This window comes from Rhea pennata, unplaced genomic scaffold, assembly GCF_028389875.1.
Source record: "Rhea pennata isolate bPtePen1 unplaced genomic scaffold, bPtePen1.pri scaffold_26, whole genome shotgun sequence".
Taxonomy (NCBI): Eukaryota; Metazoa; Chordata; class Aves; order Rheiformes; family Rheidae; genus Rhea; species Rhea pennata.
The window spans coordinates 2,931,891-2,953,825 of NW_026907677.1; the positions used below are offsets into that span (position 1 = coordinate 2,931,891).

The following is a 21,935-nucleotide window of genomic DNA, read 5'->3' on the forward strand; positions in this document are numbered from 1 at the left end:
GTTCTGTGGAGACTGATGCCATGCAGGGACGGGGCCTGGGTCTGTGAGCCATGTGTCGTAACAGCCTCTGGGCTTCCCCTGCTGCCACACAAGTCAGCTGGAAGAGACTTTTCCCAAGGGCTTGTTTTAGTTCGACCTGATGCCCATATGCAGATCTGCAAGGAGTGGTAAATACTGGAAAGCTAGGTAGAGAAGTGCTCCATTCTCAGCAGGTGGCTGGGTGCCTCCGCAGCCTTTCCTCCAACCATCTCATGCCTGTTTTGCCCCTTTCTCCCTTTGCTGTCGGCCCTGTAGCAACCGCAAGCTCTGCAGGTGGGCTTCTCCCTTGTGTTCTTGAGAGCAAGCTTTTGGCCAGGCAGGGAAGCAGCCATGGGATCAGGAAGGGACAGTTAGGATTTACAGTTGCATATCCATAATTAGTGATTGCAGTTAGTAAAGGCAGCAGTAGCATGGTATTTCTCTGGCTTTTATAACCATGGAGATGCCTATCAGTTAGTTTCGTGCAAGGAACAGCAGAGTTTTGGTTAGGAAATGTGGGAGGGATCCTAAGCCATCGGGACAGATGCCACTTCCTCACTGGAGGAGCTGGCGGGGTGGATCTCAAATGTGGGCCAGAGAGCCCAGGAGGGGCAACTCTCCTGCCTTTGCCATGGCCAAACTGCTGGCACTGGCTGGGGCTTCTCTGGGCCAGAGCAAGGAGGAGTGCAAGAGTAAGTTGTGCAAGCTGTCCCACTGTTGCCAAAGGGCTGGTAGAGGTCTGTTGCTTTGCCAAAAAAATTGATGGTCTCACGTGAAAATCCACCATTTTTGTCAGCTAGCTATTGCTGCTGTGAGATGGTATTTAGAGGGAAAGTGGCACACAGAAGCATCTCTCTAGTCAGCCTTCTTCCTTAAGGCATTTGAGACTGCTCCACAGAAGTACACTTGTAAGATGAGGAGCAAGGTCACAATATCTTTGCAAGTATCTTAGGTGTGAATACTTGTGGTGTGGTGGTCTTTGGAGAAGGGCAGGCGAGTTCTTGGGAGCTGACTGTCAAGGGACTGAGTCCTTCCCATAGCAGATCTGTTTGGAGGAGTGCCTTGGAATGGGAGCAGCAAGGCAAAAATGCCCTGCAAGGGATGCGCAGCCTGGGTCTCTTTTCCTTCCACGTGCAGTCTCTGCAAGTTACCCACACCATCCTGCTGTAGCATGACCTGTCTCTGATGCAATGGGGAAATAAAAAAGCACCCCATGTGTAGACAAATTGTGCTAGATGTGGTGTGTTTAGGTGCTGACACTGCTGACCCTGGCAAGGTGGCAAGGTGCCGGATTTTGCCTGCACTTTCTGGGGGTGTGAGGAGCCCCACGTAGCTGTAGCTGCATTGCTCGGAGTAGCTGGAGTCAAGGCAGTGGTGGTGAGCACATCCATCCTACCACTAGCCTCCCAGCTGTTTGGCATGCATGCCCCCTCTCTTCTTGAAGCATTTTACCACTGGCTCCATTTGGGAAGGCCTAAATTCAAGAGCTGTGTCATGGCACGTACTGCTCTGGTGATGGCTCAGTACCACGTTTTCTCCTCTGCCATCACCCCCTGAATTCTCAGAGGATGATCAATAGCAAATGGCAAGTCATCATCAAGGCCAGGGCCCAGGTCTCTGTGCTCCCTGGATGACTGTCAGTACCAAGAAAGGGAAATGGCATCCTGTTGTCCTCATGTAGGTGCTCCAGGGCAAAGGCTCACAGCTCAGATTGCAGGAAAGGCAAGACCAATTTCCCCTTTTCTGATTTGTGCCTAGAGTGACAGAGTGGAGATGTCCGAGGACCTAGAGAGAGTCTTGGCAGGAGATGAAAGCTGTTTGTAGAAGACTGTTATGTTTGGAGAGATAACAGCATAATCAAGGGACTTGGGAGTGGCCCAAGTGAGCTTCTGCTCTGGGAGGTTTTGCACTTCCCAGTCTCTTGTGACTTGGCAACAGATAGGGCAGTAGCAGGTACGTCGATGCCGTTTGCACTTGTGAGGCGAATTGTGCCTCTGAACCTGGCAGGCCAACAGCACGCCCCTAGCTTTGGTGATGATGGTGAGGTCCCGTGTGTCTCAGCGCCTCATAAACAGGGAGCAGGCCCATTGCTGCTGCTTGTGCTTTTGCGGTCAGTTGTGCATCAGTATGTGATTGGCAACCAGCACGCACATTGCTGCTGTTTGTGCTTGGTTAGGTCAATTGTGCCCGAGTCCCCAACAGGCCAGGAGCAGATCTATGGCTTCATGGCTGACTGTGAGTGAGGTCACCTCAGCCTCAGTAGCTGGCAGTTCAGCTCGATCCGTATTGCTGATGGTTGTGTTTTTGAAGTCACTGGGCATCAGGATCTGCTAGGCCACCAGCAGCCATATTGCTCCCTTTTGTCCTGGACAGGTGACTTTTGCTTCAAGGAAGAGCATCAAGCACCTTTCTGCTTTTGTGCTTGTGAGGTCCCTTGTGCCTCTGTGCCTCATAGGCCAGCAGCAAGCACATGGCTTCAATGCAGGCTCTGAGGTCACTTCTGTTTCAGCATGTGAGAGGCCAGTGAGGGGCATGTGGCTTCTGTTCTTGCTTGTGCGGTCACACTTGATTTACTATCTGATAGGGCAGCAGATTGCATATGGCTTTGGTGAAGACTGTGAGGTTACCGCTTCCTGAGAACGGGATAGGCAAGCGGCAAGCAAACTCCTTTGAATGCACGTGAATACACGTTCTTAGGCTGCTTGTACACTCGTAAATGGCAAGGAAGAGGCAGACATGTCACTGCTGTTTGTGGTCGTGAGGTCCCCGGTGCCTCAGTGCCTGACAGGGCAGTGCTAAGCCCCTGGCTGATGTTAGTGCTGGTGAGGTCACTTCTGCCTGAGCCCCTCCGAAGCTTGTGCCAGGCTCACGGCTGGCGTTCGTGACTGTAAAGTCACTTGTGCGCCAGCGCCTGCTAGGCCAGTGCCAGGCCCATGGCTGCTGTTTGTGGTGGCAGAGTCACTTGTGCCACAGTGCCTGATAGGGCAACGCTCGGACACTGGCTGCTATTTCTGGTTGTGAGGTCACTTCTGCCTGAGGCCCTGATAGGCCAGTGTCAGGCCCATGGCTGATGCTTGGGATTGGGAGGTCACTTTGGCCTCAGGGCCTTACAGGCCTGTCTGGGCCCATGGCTGAGGTTAGTGGTTGTTTGGTCACCTGTGCACCAGTGCCTGATAGGCCAGTGTCAGGCCCATGGCTGGTATTAGGGACTGTGAAGTCACTTCTGCACCAGGGCCTGATTGGCCAGTGCTGGTCACATGGCTCCTCTTTGTCGTTGTTAGGTCATTTCTGCCTCAGTTGCTGACAGGGCAATGCGAGGATCCTAGCTGCTATTAGTGCTTGTGAGGTCACTTCTCCTGAGGCCCTGATAGGCCAGTGCTAGGCCCATGGCTGATGTTAGGAGCTGTGACATCACTTGTGCCTCATTGCCTTATAGGCCTGCTGCTGTTGTTGGTTGTGAGGTGACTTGCACACCAGTGGCTCAGAGGCCAGTGCTGGTGATGTGATTGATGTTTTGCTTGTGAGATCACTTCTGCCTGAGCCTTAATTGCCAGTGCTATGGGCATTGCTGCTGTCAGTGGTCGTGAGGTCACTTGTGCCTTGGTGCATGATAGGTCAGTGCCAGGCACACAGCTGTTGTTTGTGCTTCTAAGGTCACTTCTGCCTGAGGACCTGATAGGTCAGTGCTAGGCCCATGGCTGGTGTTTGTGGTGTGAGGTCATTGTGCTGCAGTGACTGACAGGCTGGTGTTAGGCCCCTGGATGTTACCTGTGGCTGTTCCTCAGTGCCTGATAGACCAGCGGTAGGTTCAGAGCTGCTGTTTCAGATGTGATGTACCTTATGGCTCAGTACCTAACAGGCTGGTGCTAGGCATGTGGCTGCTGTTTGTGACTGGGAGGTCACCTCTGCCTCAGTGTCTGATAGGACTGTGCGAGGCCCATGGCCGACGTTTCTGGTTGTGAGGTCACTTGTGCAGCAGTAACATCTCTGAGGGCGGTAGGCCTTTGGCTGCCTTTTATGGCTCTGCGTTCTCTTGTGCCCCAGGGCCTGACAGGGCAGCGCTGGTCATCTAGCTGTTTTGTGTGGCAGTGAGATCCCTTGTGCCTTGGTTCCTGACAGGCCACTACTAGGTTCTTGGCTGCTGGTTTTGGCTGTGAGGTCACTTGTGCTCCCAGAGCACAGGGCTGGTCACATAGTTGAGGTTTCTGCTTGTGAGGTCACTTCTCCTGAGGCTGTAATGGCCAGGGCTGTGGCCCTTGCTGCCTGGTTTGATTGTGAGGTCACTTGTGCCTCACTGCCTGATAGGCCAGCACTGGTCACATGGCTGGTGTTTGTGGTTGTGAGGTCACTTGTGCACCAGTGCCTCATAGGCCAGTGCCACGCTCACGGCTGCTGTTTGTGATGGGGAGGTCCCTTGTGCACCACCTCATAGGCCACTGCTGGTCATGTGCTAGCTCTTTATAGTTGTGAAGTCACTTGTTCCTCAGTACCTAACAGGCCAGTGCTGGTCACATGGCTACTGTTTGTGGTTATGATGTCAGTTCTGCCTGACGACCTGATGGGCCAGTCGTAGACCTATGTCTGCAGTTTGTGTTTATGAGGTCACTTGTGCACCAGTGCCCAATAAGACAGTGCCACGCACAGAGCTCTTGTTTCTGCTTGTGAGGTCACTTCTCCTGAGCCCTCATAGGCACATCCTGGTCACTGTGCTTGTGAGGTCAGTTCTGCCTCAGCATCTGATTTGCTGGTGCTGGGCCCATTGCTCCTCATGGTTCTTGGGAGGTCACTGGTGCCTCTGGCCTGATTGGCCAGTGGTGCTCATGTGCTTGCTGCTTGTGCTGTTGGATTGCTTCTGCCTAAGGCCCTGATTGGCCATACCGAGGCCCTTGGATGGTGTTTGCGGTGACAAGGTCACTTGTGCCTCGGTGTCTAATAGGCCAGTACTAGGCCCACGGCTGCTGCTTGTTGCTGTGAGACCATTTCTGCCTGAGGCCGTGATAAGGCCGTGCTGGTCATGGGGCTGGTACTTGTGGCTGTGACATCGCTTCCACCAGAGGCCCATGGATACGTTTGTGTTTGTGAGGTCTCTTCTTCCTCAGTGCCTGATGGGCCATTGCTGGTCATGTGGGTGCTGTTTGTGGTTGTGAGGACACTCGTGCCCCAATGACTGGTAGCCAGTACAGTGAGGTCCCTTGTGCCTTAGTGCGTGATAGGACAGTGCCAGGCACACAGCTGCTGATAGTGGTTCTGAAGTCACCTCTGCCTGAGGCCCTGACAGGCCAGTGGTGGTCATGTGACTGCTGTTTGTGGCTGTGAGGTCACTTGAGCCTCAGTGCTGCGTAGGCTGGCCCTGGCCACATGGCTCATATTTGTGGGTGGTAGGTCCCTTGTGCCTCAGTGCCTGATAGGTCAGTAGCAAGCACAGGTTTTCTATGCAGATGGGAGATTACTTCTGCCTCAATGCCTGATAGGCCATGAGCAGGCACATGGCTTTTAAGCTGACCTGGAGATCACGTTTTCTCAGTAGCTGATAGTCCAGGCACAGGAACATTGTGCGTGTTGTCTTTCTGAGCTCGGTTCTGTCTCAGGACATTGATAATATTTTCTGTTTTCTGGTTTTCATTTGTGGGCTCTGTCGATGAGCATCAGGTGTGAGGTTTTGCCGGTGATGCTCACCAGGGAGGTACTAAAACCAGGGCAGCATGAGTCAGGGGAGCTTTCTTAGGAAATGTAAAATGGGTTCACCGCTAGTGGAAATTCTGGAAGACTGCTATAAAATAAATATACTTCAAATGTCAGTAAGGGTAGAGTAATCACCCTCCATCAGGAAGAATGGCCACTGCAGACTTGAGAAGGGGACAACCTCTGAGTATGGCCTCTGGGTGGTTCATTTGGAGGGTGGGAATTGGTCTACTGGTATATTTCGGATAACTGGGCATTTATGCATCCTGGGGGATTCAGAGATTGAAGTCAGGGAAGACGCAGGCCTGTGCAGCAAATGCTGCGAGACATGAGGAATAGCTCTGCTCCTGCTTCTCCTCCCTCTGAACCTGCTTCTGCTCAAGCTTCTAACCTATATTTGTCACTTCCCATGGCAAAATAGTATGCCACTTTGCAAGCGCCTATGACTGGAGCTCTGATTCCTAAGCCAGGTGTGGGCAGGCCAGTGACACCAGTCCAGCAGCCGCCCACACTGGTCCTTTGTGTCTATGTTTATTGGCCATGGGCTCTGGGAGATCTAATTCAAAGGGCCCAGCAAATGCCCCAGGTGCAGGAAGACCTACAGAAGGCAGCTTGACTGCTTTCTACAAGAGTAGAGGGACAGCTCACTTTTGGGGAGGGGTGGATGTTCAAGTCTTGTTACAAGAGATCTTTCAGCCAGAGGATAGGGAATGAACATTGGGAGAGGGATAAGGAATTGGCAGACTGAGATGGAAACCGTCAACCTTGACCAGGAGTAGATCCACATCGAGATTCTAATACTACAAATGATTGGGTAGCATGTGAAACTGAGTGTCAAAATCCAGTCTTAGCAGTAAGAACTGCAGGACTAATGGCCATTAACTCAGGAGAGGTACTTTCATTAGCAAAAGCGTGAGGAACACCTGAGCAATTTTTGGAGTAGCTTGCGTCAAACCCCATTAAGCTCTGGAGGAATGTCTGTGAGAAATATTAATGGAAGGCTGGCAGTGAGTGCATTTGTCCTGCCAGCAGCCCCAGGAATCCAGGAGTATTTCGGAAAGCATGTTCTATGGTGGCAGGGAGAGAATCTACAGAAGGTACAATCGTTAGCAACTTTCCTATACAGTGGAAGGTCAGAAAGAGAAGGGAAAACTACAGCAGGAGGAAGCGAGTATGTTGGTCACAGCATTAAGAGGAATTCGAAAGATGCAAGGAAGGGGAATAAATGTGAGAGGATGAGGCCCAAGAGGACGAGGGACCAGAGGAGCAGGAATGGGTTTAAAACAGAAACCTTTTCCTGGGAGGCTGAGCAGGGAATGGAGCCTGGGGTTGCTGATTTGATTCCAAATGGAATTACAGTATAATGGCCTTCCCTTGTAATACCCCTGCACTGCCTGTCAGGAAATCAGAATTGGACCCCCATGGGAACACTGGCATTCTGTTGGAATGATGCTGTGGAAACCCTCCAAGAGCCAACAACACTCAAGGACAAGGGAGAGAGGATCTTGGGAAACAGTATTGCAAAAGACAACTGGCTCCAGCTGAATTACCATGAGGAAACCACAACACTTTGAAGAACGTCAGGAACAGAGAGGACAAAAACAGCAGAATAACCCAGAGGAACCTACAAGTTCATTAGGGCTTATTAACCTATTAAAGTGCACTCCCCAAAATAAATAATGAGATGGTAATGACATGATAATGATGTTACCACCTTCTTCTCTGCTTCCTATGCTAATTAACATGGATGTTAAAGCACAAGCACAGAGCAAGAATGTGATGTGATAAAACTGTAACCAACAGAAAAATCTGTATAAAGTACTTCCTGAAAAGTGTTTATAGATAAAGAATGAGAAAGGGAGAAGGTGTGCTAGCTTTGTGGATCTACCACCTAGCACCCATCCCTGTGCAGAAATGAAATAAACAAGTATCTCGATCCTGTGTGTCTGCTGGTTGCTTGCACATCTGGTAAAAGAACCCAGTTTGGGGACAACACTGGTACGGCCCAGCCATGCGATCATGCCTCTGGGTCCACATGCCCGTCTGTGCTCCTTTTCCCATGGAACAGTCTGGCTTGCTTGCATTGCCTATCTCCTCAAAATCTGCTGCATTTTCCCATGCAGTAGGTGTGCTCTGACACTTTGTCTCTATGTACGATCTGGTCAATATAGTTTTCAGTTTAAAGCCTGTTTGCATGTGTTCATACATGTCTGTCTGCATGGATACATAGTTATTAGTTACATGGCAGCCTATTCGACCTGGCTCTGTATTCTCTTCCAAACTTCCTTTTCACCAGCACCTGGCAAGCCCAGAGGACAGCACCAGCTATCACTTAGGCTCCACATGGCCAGGTATGCTGGGAGGCTGCTGGAGACTCCCTGGGAGCTCCATTTACAACAGCCTTACAGATAGTCCAGCACATGCAGCAGGTTTTTGGCTTGTGCATTCAGATGGGTGCGGACATATATTATTCAGTTTCATTTCATTTGCCCTTTCCAGGTTCCCTTTCACTTCTGTGCCCTTCAAGCACCCAAATGCTGTGCTTTCCCCAGGAACTGGATACTAGTATTGCAAGAATGCCATACCTGAATCTCTGAAGAGCTGCTTCTGTAGAACTGAAAACATTTATGGTGGCTGAGTCAAGACACTCACCTGGAGGTAGCCGTCCCCCACCTCCTGCACACACTGACTTAGTAGACAGATGTATGGCTTTGCCTAGAGGATTAATCCAGTGATTTATTTATAGCCCGAGTCTGGTGCATGCCAGGTTTGGCAGGTAAAAGGAATACAAGATCCGTTCACTAAAAGTATACCTTCTTACAGGGTGCCATTGCAATATATCCTTGTTAGAGTGTTCATCGTAGATAGTGATGTAGCATTTCAATGCCTTCTCTCAAAGGACAGCTCTTTCTTCATACGGGCCAAAGATTGTCCAGTTGGCAGCTACATTCCATCTTGTGTCTCAGTAACTCTGAGAAGACAACTCCACCAATTTCCATCGGCAGGCTTCAGGAGGAGTACAGCCTTCACCTCCTCAACTTCTGAGAGCTGCCATTAAAGGAAGGAGGTTAAACCTGGAAACAGTTTACTCTCCAGCTGATGGGGTTTCCTGGAAGATGGAAATCCAGAACTCAGCTAGATGTGTTTATCCGCAAATGCCATGACTTAGAGAATATTGGAAAATTTATCCTTAAGAAACTACTGAAATTATGGCTTGTCAACAGTTTCAGGCATCAAGGCAGGTCCCTCTTCTGACAGAAGGCTCCCGTAGTCGAGGGCTAAGCCCCCAGGTCAGGGATCAGTGCTGGCCCTGGGAACAGCTCTCCATTTCCTCCGGATGAGAGATGTCATCTCACTCGCTGATGGAATAGTCCAGTAGCCAGGCTGTTAGCTTTCCACGTCCCCTTTCCCAAGAAGATGAGACAAAAATGGATTTAGGATAGAATTGTTACTATAGGCCTCATCAAAGAGTTTGACCAAGCCCTTCAGTTCAAGTAAGGGCACCTCAAACATGGAGGTCTTGGAGCCCCAGCTGGAAGGCATTCTTGCCGTTCCTCCAGACTTCATCACAAAACGTTGACTAATGCTGACCCACTACCAAAAGGGGAAAGGGGGCAAATAGGAGGGCAAAAATCTAAGGGCAACAGACTCGGGGCCAAAACATCCAGGAGGGCCAAAAAATCCTGAGGGGAAACGTAAATAATGACAGAAGAATGGGAAAAAAACATGCAGAGCTGGAAAATAAATGAGACAAAACGGGAAAATGGTAAAACAGGAAAAATGAGAAAACCAGAGAATCAAAAGAAACAGGCAAACATAGGACAAATGGGGGCAATGGGGACAAACAGTAAAAAAGGGAAGAAACAAAGAGACCGAGAAAAACAGGGAAATGAAGAGAAAATGGGGACAGGGGGTGTAAATCAGGAAAACATCAAGGGAAAAAGAAAATTAAAAAAGACACCCCCCCAAAACCCTAAAAATGAAAAAAATAACCCCAGCACTCTCCCAAAAAGCTCCGAAAAAAACCCTGAGAAGAAAACTGAGAAAAAAAAAAAGAGAGAGAAAAGAACAGAACAGAAGACTCGAAGAACAGAGAACAAAGGTAGAAAATGAGCAGGGAGAAACACTGGAGAGGGGAAGAGAAGAAGAGTAAAGCAGAAAATAGAAATAAATAAAAGAGGGGAAATCCACAGAAAAGAGGAATTCCCCCCCCTCCCCAAAAAAGGGGGGGAAATGGGACAAATGGGGTTAAAGCAAGGAAATAAGGGGGGGGTGAACATAGAGAAAACATCAATAAAATATCAAATAAAGAAGAAAAATGTAAGAAAAGCAAAAGCAAAAAAAAAACCCACAAGACGTGAGAAAAAAGAAAATACACATGTACCATGAGATTAAAAAAAAAGGGGGCGGGGAATGAGCAAGGGAAAAAAGCAGTGTGGGGGAGGGCAGGAAGCACCGCGAGGGAGGGTGGAAAAAAAAGGAAAAAGGACATTTGGGAAAAATGGAGAAAAAGCAAGACATTGACAGATATTACTCAAGTATATGAATCTCTCTTTGCTTTTTTATCTTAGAGTTCACACAATAACACAATGGCAGAGCTTCAAAGGGACCTCTGAGATCAGCTAGTCCAACCCCGGCTCAAGCACGGTCACTTAGCACATGTTGCCCAGGAACCCGTCCAGATGGCTCTGAGTATCCCCAAGGAAGGAGACTCCACAAGCTCTCGGGGAAACCTGTTCCACTGCTCAGTCACCCTCACAGCAAAGAGGGTTTCCCTTTTGTTCAGGTGGAACGTCCTGTATTTTATTTTGTGCCCGTTGCCTCTTGGCCTATCGCTGGGCACCACCGAAAAGAGCCTGGCCCCACCCTCTCTACAACCTCCTTTCAGATCCTTACACACATTGAGAAGATCCCCCACCAGCCTCCTCTTCTCCACGCTGAAGAGTGCCAGCCTGCTCAGCCTTACCCTACATGAGACATGCTCCAGACCCTTCAGCATCTTAGAAGGCTTTGGCTACACTTGCTCCAGTAGCTCTCTGTCTCTCTTGGACCGGGCAGCCCACAACTGCACACACTACTCCAGATGTGGCCTCGAATAACAGGGCAGCAGGATCTGCACGGAGCACCCAGGAGGGGAGAACAGCAATATCATTCTGGCATGCAGGAGTAACCACAAGAATTTCTGCTCTAAACCCGAGTTCGGGTAATGTGGAAGTTGCCGCAAATTCTTATCTGCATACACAACTGAGTGCCTCAGCCAATTACACATTAATGAGCCACAATTAAAACCATGAAGAAAGGAGTATTTTCCCAGCAGGTATGGAAGGATTCCTACTGGCTCCTACTGGCACTTGAGGGGCACCATAGGAAGTTCTGTGGGTAATTCTGTAGTCCGATTTAAAAAAAAAAAGGGAAGTGAGATTCCAACAAAAAGCAACAAAGGCAGGCTATGAAGATGCTCCAGAAAGGAAGTGCCAATCATTCCAAAGGGCACTAGGGGAATTTAATTGGACATAGCCAAACTAAGACAGAGGAAACAGGACTGTTTTACTATCAAAGTTGCTCTAGGGACACAGAACCAGTTACCCTCACAAGCAAGGCTGCCACAAGGACAAATACCCATCAAGTTGCCATCAGGAAATGCCCTTTGGACTTGAGAAGGCCTCAGATCCTTGAAAAGGAAATTCTTGAATTCAGTCAAGGAAATATTTCACAAGGGAACTTAAGTGCATTTATAAAATCAGTGCTGGCATACATTTGCCTGGAACAGGCGACTAAACTACAGGACCCAGGAGATTCTTTCGGAGGGCATGAGGTGTCAAGGAAAAACAGGCCAATAGGAACCCAAACCTGAGGCACAAGGACAGGCACGGGAAGCGAAGCAGTGCCCTCTTAGCCTGTAGGCTCACCCCACTGCCCAAGCACACATCCTTCTTTTGTGCAGGAGGAATGAGACAACTTAGCACCTGAGGAGCAAATCAGAGCAGACTAAAAGCCGCTTGTGCCTCTGCGATGGAAGGCATCAGGCAATCTTCTTGCCTCTTTCAACCCCAGCCATCATTTGGATAAGTTCCTGACTGAAAACCCAAGTCCCCAAATAGCTGTTCCTAAACAGTGCCCATTCCAAAACCCCACAACAAAGCAATGCAGAGAATGCAGCACAAGGTGCATATACCAACTTCTCACTGTTATTTCACATGTTCTGAGGAAGGAGGTGGGGCCTCCCTGATTAGAGGATACTTCCAGTATGGTAATACTTATCAACTTGTAAGTTACAACAAGACAGGAAAAATAAAAGTTCTCTCAGGCTGTGACACTCTTTGGAAGAAGCCATTGCCATGAAACTAGCACTAGTATTTCTCATAGCAAAATCCATTACTCACACATGTCATTACTCTTCATGTCATGTGCTGGTCTGGAGTTTGAACTTAGAGAGGTTCCTAAAAGCTCATGGGGAGGGGTAAAAAAAAGAAAAGAGAGAGCGAGTGAGAGAAGCAGCAAATGTTCCTTTTTGACAGATAATTAGAAACAAGCGTTTGAGAATTTGCAATTACACACTACACTTAGGTTCCTTCTTCCCTCCTGCTAATGCAGTGAAAAAGTCAAAGAATTTGAAAAGAAAACTCACGTACAGCAACAACGCGTATGAGAATACTACTGCACTGCAGCAAGTGTCACCTCCTCCTTCAATTAGCAAAGGTTCCTTGGCGTGTGGACGTCCTCAGGGGTGGCAGTGAGGTTCAAAGCACTGCTCATGATCTCCCCTGGCCTGCCTTCCTCCAGTGCAGCACTGAACCCTCTCACCATGGCCTGAGGAGGAAAAAAAAGAGTTATAGTAGAAAGGATTTACAAGGGAGGGTACTGAGCACACGAACCTGGGTGCAGCAGTAAGCTGAAACAAGGCCCACTAAAAAGCCTGTCAGGTTAAAGGCTGGAAACTGTCAGAGTGTTTCAGAGCAAAAGACCATGGGCTTCCTCAGCCTGCTGCTCAGGTAGCAACAGCAGCCTGGTTCTTTGCCTCACTCTCCTAACCTGGAAGGGTATGGTTGCTTTCAATTGTACTTCCTTCCGCAGTAACAGGGGAAAGAGAAGAAGTGGACAGAAAACACGAGGACTAGCAAACACAAGAAAGCAGCTCAGGAATGAACACAGGAACAGCAAAGGCCTCTTGTGCCACATGATGCTGCAGCCCTCCCAACACTGAGGCCAACCACAGCAGCCAACCACAGCAGGCATTCCCCACACCAAGGCACCAAAGACACGAGCCTGGAAGAACTTGAGGCTGGTGAGTTTTACAGGGAGCTGAGCTGACAACACAAGGGGGAACAGATGACAACACTGGAGTCAGGCAAGCAGAACACCATGGTGGGCATTTGACCGGCTGCAATATGGCTGAGGGCATCCAAGTGTGCTTAAGGCAGGCACACAACGCATGGGCCTGCTGGGATAAAATGCTCCGATCTGCAATAGCATCTCCTTCTAGGTTGCAGCTGGGCTCACAAAATGCAAAAAGAAATCCCCTTTTCCTCAGGCTGCAGCATGACTCTGCAGGCTTTGGTGAACCCTTGATGTGCTAACCCTTTGCAAGGCAAGTGCTAGCAAGCTGTTTGACTAGCAGACAATGCAAAAAGCCTTCCGCCTGCATAACAGTGCTACAAGGATATTTTGTGCACACAACCAACCAGCCAGCACACTCCTCTCTTTCCAAGTTTACAAGGTCCTTTTTCAGGGAGGGCCACTTTCAAACTGGGGCCCCAGCTACTACTGTTTCCAAATTTAAACAGCGGCCAGAGAGCACCAACATTGAGTGGTTTTGACTTTAAGAACGTTAAGAAAGCTCTGCAAAGCCTCCCTACATTGGTATTAAGCTGAGACTGAGATCCCTGTTTCTCACTTCCAGGGGTAAGTTTCTAGTTTGGATGTCATCCTCATCAGAGATCAAAGTCCAAGACATGTACCTCACAACAAAAGTCAGAGAAGACAAAACACGTGTTGCAGGCTTGTACAGTCAGTCAACTGAGCCTGTGCACTGCGGGCTTTGAAGGATAACCCAACAGGTAAGAGGGAAAGAATTGAAACAGCAGAGTACAGAGTGCTCAGAACGGCACAGAAACAAAACAAGCAGCAGCAGGCCACCTCTGGGAAAGTGTCGCTTGCTGAAGAATGCTCCCCTTTCCCCTATTGAAAAACTACTGGCAGCAGAGCATTTCTTCACTCTACAACATACAAGGAAGAGTGCAAACATTTATGGCTGAGTATACACAATCATCATTCCCTAAAAATGAACTGATAAACACAAGGTTACCTCCGCACTATCTTGTTTCACTGGTTTGTCCTGGTCACACACATTTGCTGCTGGTCTGTAATGCCTGAGAGAAGCAGAGAAAGACAGAAATGAGCTATTTCTGTATCCGTACTCATCTTGAGTACTGCATCCAGTTCTGGGCTCCCAATACAAGAGAGACAAGGAGCTACTGGAGAGAGTCCAGCGGAAGGCTACAAAGATGATCACAGGACTGCAGCATCTGCCTTATGAGGAATGGCTGCAAGAGCTGGGCCTGTTTAGCCTGGGGAGGAGAAGACTGAGGGGGGATCTTATCAATGTGTACAAGTATCTGAAGGGAGGGTGTCAAAGGGACGGGGACAAACTCTGCTCAGTAGTGCCATGCAGCAGGTAAAAACTGAACCACAGGAAGTTGCGCCTGAATATGAGGAGGAATTTCTTTCCTGTGAGAGTGACAGAGCACTGGCACAGGTTACCCAGGGAGGTTGTGCAGTCTCCTTCTCTGGAGAGATTCAAAGCCCACCTGGATGCAACCCTGGATAACATGCTCTAGGTGACCCTGCTGGAGCAGGGAGGTTGGACTACATAATCTCCAGAGGTCCCTTCCAACCTTATTCATTCTGTGATTTGGTGTAATGAACCAGCAAACTAGCAAATTAAGCAACTAGGAAATTATTACTTTGGGCTAGGCTGCAGGGAGAGGATTACCTGCTTCTTGGCTTCTTTGATTTTTTTTTTAACACCTAAGGAGCTCCTACAAATACCCTTACTTTCACAAAGAAGCTCCGCCATCATCAAAGAAACAACAACAACAAAATACACCCACCCACCAAACAGTTACAAAGGGATTATCGAAGAGACTTCTCTAAACTCTACACTGATTGCAGCAAAGGGCTCCTAAGGGGGCACAAGGAATTTATCATCCACCAGCACTGCAAACAGCCAGACACTGCAGAGGTCACCACTATGACAACATGAGTCAGTCTACACCTAGAAATTTCACTACCACTCTCAGGCCTCTCTCATGCACTTTAACATGCATCCTCCCTTTCACAAAATCCTGACAAAGCCACTTCTGCCAATAAATAGCCAGAAGGGATTTTTCTCTCCCATTTTTTTCTTTCCCCTCCCTTTTCTCAGACAGAGCTTGTGCTAATCCATAGCTTCCAACAGAAGCTATTGTACCACAAATGCACTGGCTGATTTAGACTTCTGACCAAGGGATTTGAACACTTTCAGGTGAAATGCTCTTGCTGCTGCTCATGAGGAGAGGCACACAACCAGAAAACAGTGCAGTCCAGGTCACTCGACTGATTTTCAATCCATCCTGCTGGCACTGGAAATAGCGGGTCCTCCCATACTCACTCACCACAGACAGTATCATGCCTAGGGCTAGCCCCCACGACACCTCCGCAGGCCCCTGGCCACACACACACAGTCACAAAGAGACAAGAAGGGATGAAAGTCCACACAGTTGCAGTAATCATGGTTCAGCAGTGGAACCAGAGTTTCCAAGGCACATGCCACCTAAGAACACTAAGGCATATCATCTAACTGAATAATGTGCAACTCCTGATCTTTACTTCTTTCCCAAAGTCTGGCCAGGGTCAGAAATACATGCCACCACGCTGAGGAGAAAACAGGCAAAACAGGGTTTGGCAGCATCAGGGAAGCCTCTCAGAGACCCAGTGCCCTGCACTCCAACGTTATATTTCCAGTCCCTAAGTTCCTCCCTTCACGCACCTCATGGATCATCTCCAAACACGGGAAGGTCTCTCCAGCAGCAGCTACTGCCACCACTGCAGCATGTCAGCAACACCCCACACCTCCCCCAGGCAACACACTGCTCACACACAGCTACTTCTCCCTCCACACCAACTTCAGCCTCTCTCTCACAGGCCACCCAGTAGAGGCCCCATCGAGCACCCAAGGTTTCTGCTGTTACTAACAACAGACCACCCCAGCCTAGATGTAAAGCTTGCCTCCTTCCTCAAGGAAAGCAACACCCTAAACATTACTAAGCCAGCTCAGGTCGGGAGGAAACATGCAAATCTCTACCTTCTGTAACATCCAGAAAAAGAGAAGCAACTCACAGGCACCCACTTAACATCCTGCCAAAGGAGGCCTCAGGAGCCAGGTCTTTCAGTAAGTCTCAGCTGCACATTTCTCACCTGGCAGTGAGGAAGGCAATGCTCAGCTGAAGCATTTGGAAGCAGATACAAAGATGGAGGCTTGCAAGTAGTTCTGCTTCAGGAACAGAGCCTGAAAGCTGTTGCCAAGGTTTCTTCTGCTTGCTTGCCAAAAGACTAGGCAACACTGTATGGATTCTTCAAACCTTCTTCAACAAAAGCACTTCTCTTCAACACTTTTGCTCCCAAACCCTGCTGGTACCATCACTACAGGACCATCTCTCTTTTGTGTCAGGTGCACAAAAACTTCCTACAACAGAACTGAGATCCTTAGCTGCAGCTTTCATATATCTGCTGTCAACAGGCTACTCAAGCCAAACAGAAATCATTGGGGGATAGGTGGTAAACATAAATCTATGCTTATAAAAATACATTCTCATTCAGCAGGGTCTATTTCAAAAGTAAAACTCAAGCAGGCAGAACATGTGTGTGACCTCCAGGCTAACCTTTGACAAGACACAGGTTTCTGCCAAGCTCTCTTCAGTCACAGCTGGCCAGCATCTGCCTGCCAGCAGACAGAAAGAACACTACAACTTTCTCAAGGTGACATTCAGGGATGACAACAGCTTAAATACCTGGCTGCAGTAGTAATACCCGCTCTTGCACAGAAGCACCTCTTTCTCCAGCTTCAGGAGAGCACTCACCATCCAGGAGACCCTTGTCCTGTCCTTATCAAACATTCTGGGGGCCAGAAGTCGACTGACCATACAGGAAAAGCCATTTTCTCTTCAGATTCAAGAATGAATGGAGATAGCTTGGATTTGCTAAAGCAGCCACAGCCAGGGAACACGAATGGCTGCAACACAGAAGCAAGAAAAAAATGTATCTCTGCTTAGATACCTCTGCCTCCCACAGCAATGCACACCTTCTACTCCGGCTTTAAAAGCAAGGACAGTGCCTGTTTGTGGCCATCCTTTTACTTTCCTCCCAAGCAACTGTAAGAAGAGAGGAAGCTACCAAAAAAGCACTGGAGCTCTACATATACCTACCTCAGGGCTCAGGCCCTGCTCTTTTCACAGCCCTCTTCTTTCCTCATTACTGCAGAGGACAGACTGCTAAGGTTTGTAATCTAAAGCTGAAAAGAAATCAAAATTTCACACGCTAATCACAAAACCTGCTGCACTGCCCCAGCGCTCTACAGCAGCAGCTCCTGCCTATCTACTTTCCCCACCAGCTTCCCCACCCACACCCAGGGTGTGTCAGCTTTCCACCAGGGGAGAACATCCCGGGGCAGAAGCAGCACAGGAAGCAGCTGCCCTGTTCCTCTCCCTCCTCCCTTGATTCCTGGGGGGTCACTAGTGCTGCAGCTCTCACACCTCAGGGCTTCTCAGCACCTGCCAGGCCGCAGCATGCGCTGAAAACCCCCCCTGTGTCCCCGGGATGCTCACAGGCAGCAGCTGCCCCCAGCACAGTGCAGAGGTTTCTCTCTCTCCCCTCCCATCCCCTCCCCTCCCGCAGACTCTCCCAGGGCCCTGGGGCAGCAGCATTTCCCCACACACCAGCACCAGCAGCCATGCCCACACAGGCCCCGCCCCCACACCCGGAAGTGACGCCCCTCACACCAAGGACTCTCCCACCCCACGCTCCCCCATTGGCTCCCATTGGACGTGGCCTCCTGGGGCGGGACACCAGGGAGGGGCAGGAGGGAGGCAGCAGTGCGCGTGCGCTGTGAAGGGCCGGGTGGGGAGGGGCGGGGAGGGGCCCCGAGGGGAGGGGCCCCGAGGGGAGGGGAGGGGCGTGGCAGAGAGGGAGGGGCGGGGCCGGGCAGGGCAGAGCATGCGCAGTGGCCCAGAGGAGGGCGGTGAGGGGCGGGGCGGGGGCGGGGCTGCCCGGGCCCTGCGGGCGGGGAGGGGGCGAGAGGCGGCTGCTGCCGCGGGGCAGCGTCTCCCGGCCCGGGGCCGCCCGGAGCCTTTAGCCGCAGCGCCGGGAGCTGCCGCGCCGGGCCGAGGGCTGCGGGATGGGCAGAGCGAGCGGCCGTGCGCACGGGGGCAGCCAGAGCCGCCACGGCCCGGCTGTGTGGCAGCAGCGGCTGGGGAAGGCCCAGCCCAGCCTGGGCCACCTCCAGCTCCTGGGAGCCCCCGGCTCTTGCGCCCCTTCTCCTGGCAGCTCCGCAGCTCGATGCCAGCTGCAGTCACCATTTCTTAGCACCGTCCCAGCTATGAGGAGACACCGCGGGTGCAGCAGGGCTTGTGGGGGCTCCAGGCTGGAGGCAGGAGGCAGCCAGCGCCCTGGTGCCCCTGCTGACAGCCCCGCTTTCCCTGGGCAGGTCCCCAGCTGCACTCTGAGCCCAGCCTGGCTGTGGGCACCATGAGGAGCAGGATGTGCAGAGCCTCCTGACGACCATGGCCAGAGCCAGGCTCTCGGGTATTGCAGCAAAGCAGCTGTGGGAGAGCTGTGCCCTGCTGGAGGGCACTTGAGCCCCTCAAGACACCTCCGCAGAGCCAGTCGAGGGTCTGAAGGTGACGTGTCCTCAGGAGAGTGTTAACCCACAGCCCCACCGCAGCCCTGTGCATTCAGTTCTGCTCCAGAGATGTTTCCTGGCAGTGGGGCAGTGTCGTGGGGCATCTGCATCTTGGCAGGTGCCTGGGGCAGTGGAGAACAGACCCCCTTGCTGCTGGTGCTGTGGTTGGGCAGGGAGTTGGGGAAGGCACTTTCTGAGCTCCCTTGCAGGCCTGCTGCTCTCTCCATCAGCTTTGGAGTCTCGGGCTCTTGTGCAGGCTTTCAGCTCCTTTCCCTTCCACCCACCCCAGCAGCAAGGACCCCAGCTTGCTCCCACCAGAGGCACAGGCTGCCTTGGCTGCCCGACGCATAGGGCTCATGAGCTTCTGCACATGCACTTGCAAAGGTGCAGAGCTGAGCTATGACGGTGGCCTTGAAAGCCTGTAATTCATGAAATTACATCAATTCTCTGAGCCTTCCAGCTCAAGGGCTTCATTTCCTTCTGGTGTGCCAGGATCAGGATGGCAAAAGGCAGTTAAGGTGCTAGAGTCTGCCTCTGGAGTGCAGCACCAAGATTCAGGGCTCAGGGAGAGGAAATGGGTGTGGCGAAAAGCTAGCCCAGCTCCTGAAGCACAGCACTGGAGCTCTTTTTCTTTCCTTTTTTTTTTTTTTTTTTTTTTTTTTTTTCCTCTTGTCATGGTGGCAGGTTGGGGGCTGTTGACACATGGAGCTGAGGGGCTCAGGCTATAAAAAACTCTGTTGAAATTACTGGATTTATTCCTCTAGGCAAAGATACACATCTGTCTACTAAGTCGGTGTGTGCAGGAGGTGGGGGAAGGCTGCCTCCAAGTGAGTGTCTTGACTCAGCAGCCATAAATGTTTTCAGTTCTACAGAAGCAGCTCTTCAGAGATTCAGGTGTTGTGTCCTTGTGATACTAGTATCCAGTTTGTTGGGGAAAGCACAGCAGTCGGGTGCTTGAAGGGCACAGAAGTGCAAACGAACCTGGAAAGGGCAAATGAAATGAAACTGAATAATATATGTCCGCACCCATCTGAATGTGCAAGCCAAAAACCTGGTGCATGTGCTCCAGCAGCCTCCCAGCATACCTGGCCATGTGGATCCTAATTGATAGCTGGTGCTGTCCTCTGGGCTTGCCGGGTGCTGGTGAAAAGGAAGTTTGGAAGAGAATACAGACCTGGGTGGAATAGGCTGCCATGTAACTAATAACTATGTATCCATGCAGACAGACATGTATGAACACATGCAAACAGGCTTTAAACTGAAAACTGTGTCGACCAGATCGTACATAGAGACAAAGTGTCAGAGCACACCTACTGCATGGGAAAATGCAGCAGATTTGGAGGAGGTAGGGGATGGAAGCGATCCAGACTGTTCCATGGGAAAAGGAGCATGGACAGGGCATGCTGACCCATAGCCATGGTGGTTTCTTTGGGGCTGTATCAGTGTTTTCCCCAAACTGGGTTCTTTTACCGGGTGTGCAACTAACCAATAGACGCGCAGGATCGAACTACTTGTTCATTTCTGCACAGGGATGGGTGCTAGGTGGTAGATCCACAAAGCTAGCACACCTTCTCCCTTTCTCATTCTTTATCTATAAACACTTTTCAGGAAGTACTTTATACAGGTTTTTCTGTTGGTTACAGTTTTATCACATCACATACTTGCTCTGTGCTTGTGCTTTAACATCTGTGTTAATTAGCATAGGAAGTGGAGAAGAAGGTGGTAACATCATTATCATGTCATTACCATCTCATTATTCATTTTGAGGGGTGCACTTTAATAGGTTAATAAGCCCTAATGAACTTGTAGGTTCCTCTGGGTTATTCTGCTGTTTTTGTCCTCTCTGTTCCTCACGTTCTTCAAAGTGTTGTGGTTTCCTCACAGTTATTTGGCTGGAGCCGGTTGTCCTTTGCAATACTGTTTGCCAAGATCCTCTCTCCCTTGTCCTTGAGTCTTGTTAGCTCTTGGAGGGTTTCCACAGCATCATTCCAAAAGAGTGCCAGTGTTCCCGTGGGGGTCCAATTTTGCTTTCCTGCAGAGGTATTACAAGAGGTATTACAAGGACATTATACTGTAATTCCATTGGGAATCAAATCAGCAACCCCAGGCTCCATTCCCTGTTCCACTGTCCCTGGGTGGGTTCCACCAACAACCTTTCAGTTAACAGCCAAATGCACTGCCGGTTGGCCCACAGAAACCCCCCACCTGGGGCTGTGCCAGGGGCTCCAGTGTCAGCACTGTCCTGGTGCTGCAAGAATGGGAATGTCCCTGAGCGCAACCTCGTACCCAGCCCCAGGCATTGGGACGCTGCCCTTTGCCCATGGCCGGGTGCTGGTGGGCAGCGTGGTGCAGGGGGAGGCCTGGAGCCTGGCTGAGGGGCTCTGGGCAGCTCCCTGCCCAGCACCAGCTCTGCCTGCTCCCCTGCTCCCTCCACCCCACACCCTGGGGGCAATCAGAGCTGTGGGCACATACCACTGGGGAGGGCATTTCCCTCATACCACTCCCTCCTGCTGCTGTCCTTGGGGACACAGGTGACGCACACAGGAGTGCTGCCTGCGCTGGCAGAGGTGACTCAGGGAAGGGGCTTGCCCCTCTCCATCGAGCCTCCCCTGGCAGGGCTAGAGCCTGGCAGCAGCACCTGCAGCAACAGTCTCCCCCTGAACCAATTAGCTGCAGAGATGCTGAATCGGCAGCGCTCTGTGGGGCTGTGCAGGAGCAGTCCCAGGGCAGAGGCAAGGCCAGCTTCCCCCACGGCCAGGCAGGAGGGTCTGAATGGAGTTTTCTGGGGAGGGTCTGAGGGCAGCAGGGCACAAGGGGGCTGTGCTTGTCAGGGACATGGCATGGGAGGAGAGGGCACCCCAGAGCACACCCCCCATCTACGTATGCCATGTGTAAGGGGATGTAGCTCAGTGGAAGAGCGCCTGCTTTGCATGCAGGAGGTCCTGGGTTCAGTCCCCAGCATCTCCAGGGAGGGCTTTTGTGCCTCGCTGTGTTGTCTTCCCAGCAGATATAAGGGTGGTGGAAGTCCCCTGGGTGAGCCTGGGTCTCTGATTGGGAGGCTGCTTCCTGCTGTCCATCAAAGGCCTCATCAACTTCCTCTTCCTGATCTGGTGGCCTGTTGTAAACACCTACAGCAGTGTCTGCCATGTTAGCCTGCCTAGTCATCCTCACCCATAAGCTCTGGACTCACTGTTCATCCACCCCTAGCCTTCCATGAAGGAACGAGTGACTGGGGAGATAGGGGGAGAGCAGTGGAGGTTGTCTCCCTTTACTTCAGCCAGCCTTTCAACACTGTCTCCCA

General features: G+C 50.8%; 1 non-coding gene across 1 annotated transcript; it reads left to right on the forward strand.

Moving 5' to 3' along the window:
• Positions 1–21,529: 21,529 nt before the first annotated feature.
• TRNAA-UGC (transfer RNA alanine (anticodon UGC)) lies at positions 21,530–21,601 on the forward strand. Its single transcript has one exon. It is a non-coding gene; the product is annotated as a tRNA-Ala (tRNA).
• Positions 21,602–21,935: the final 334 nt, after the last annotated feature.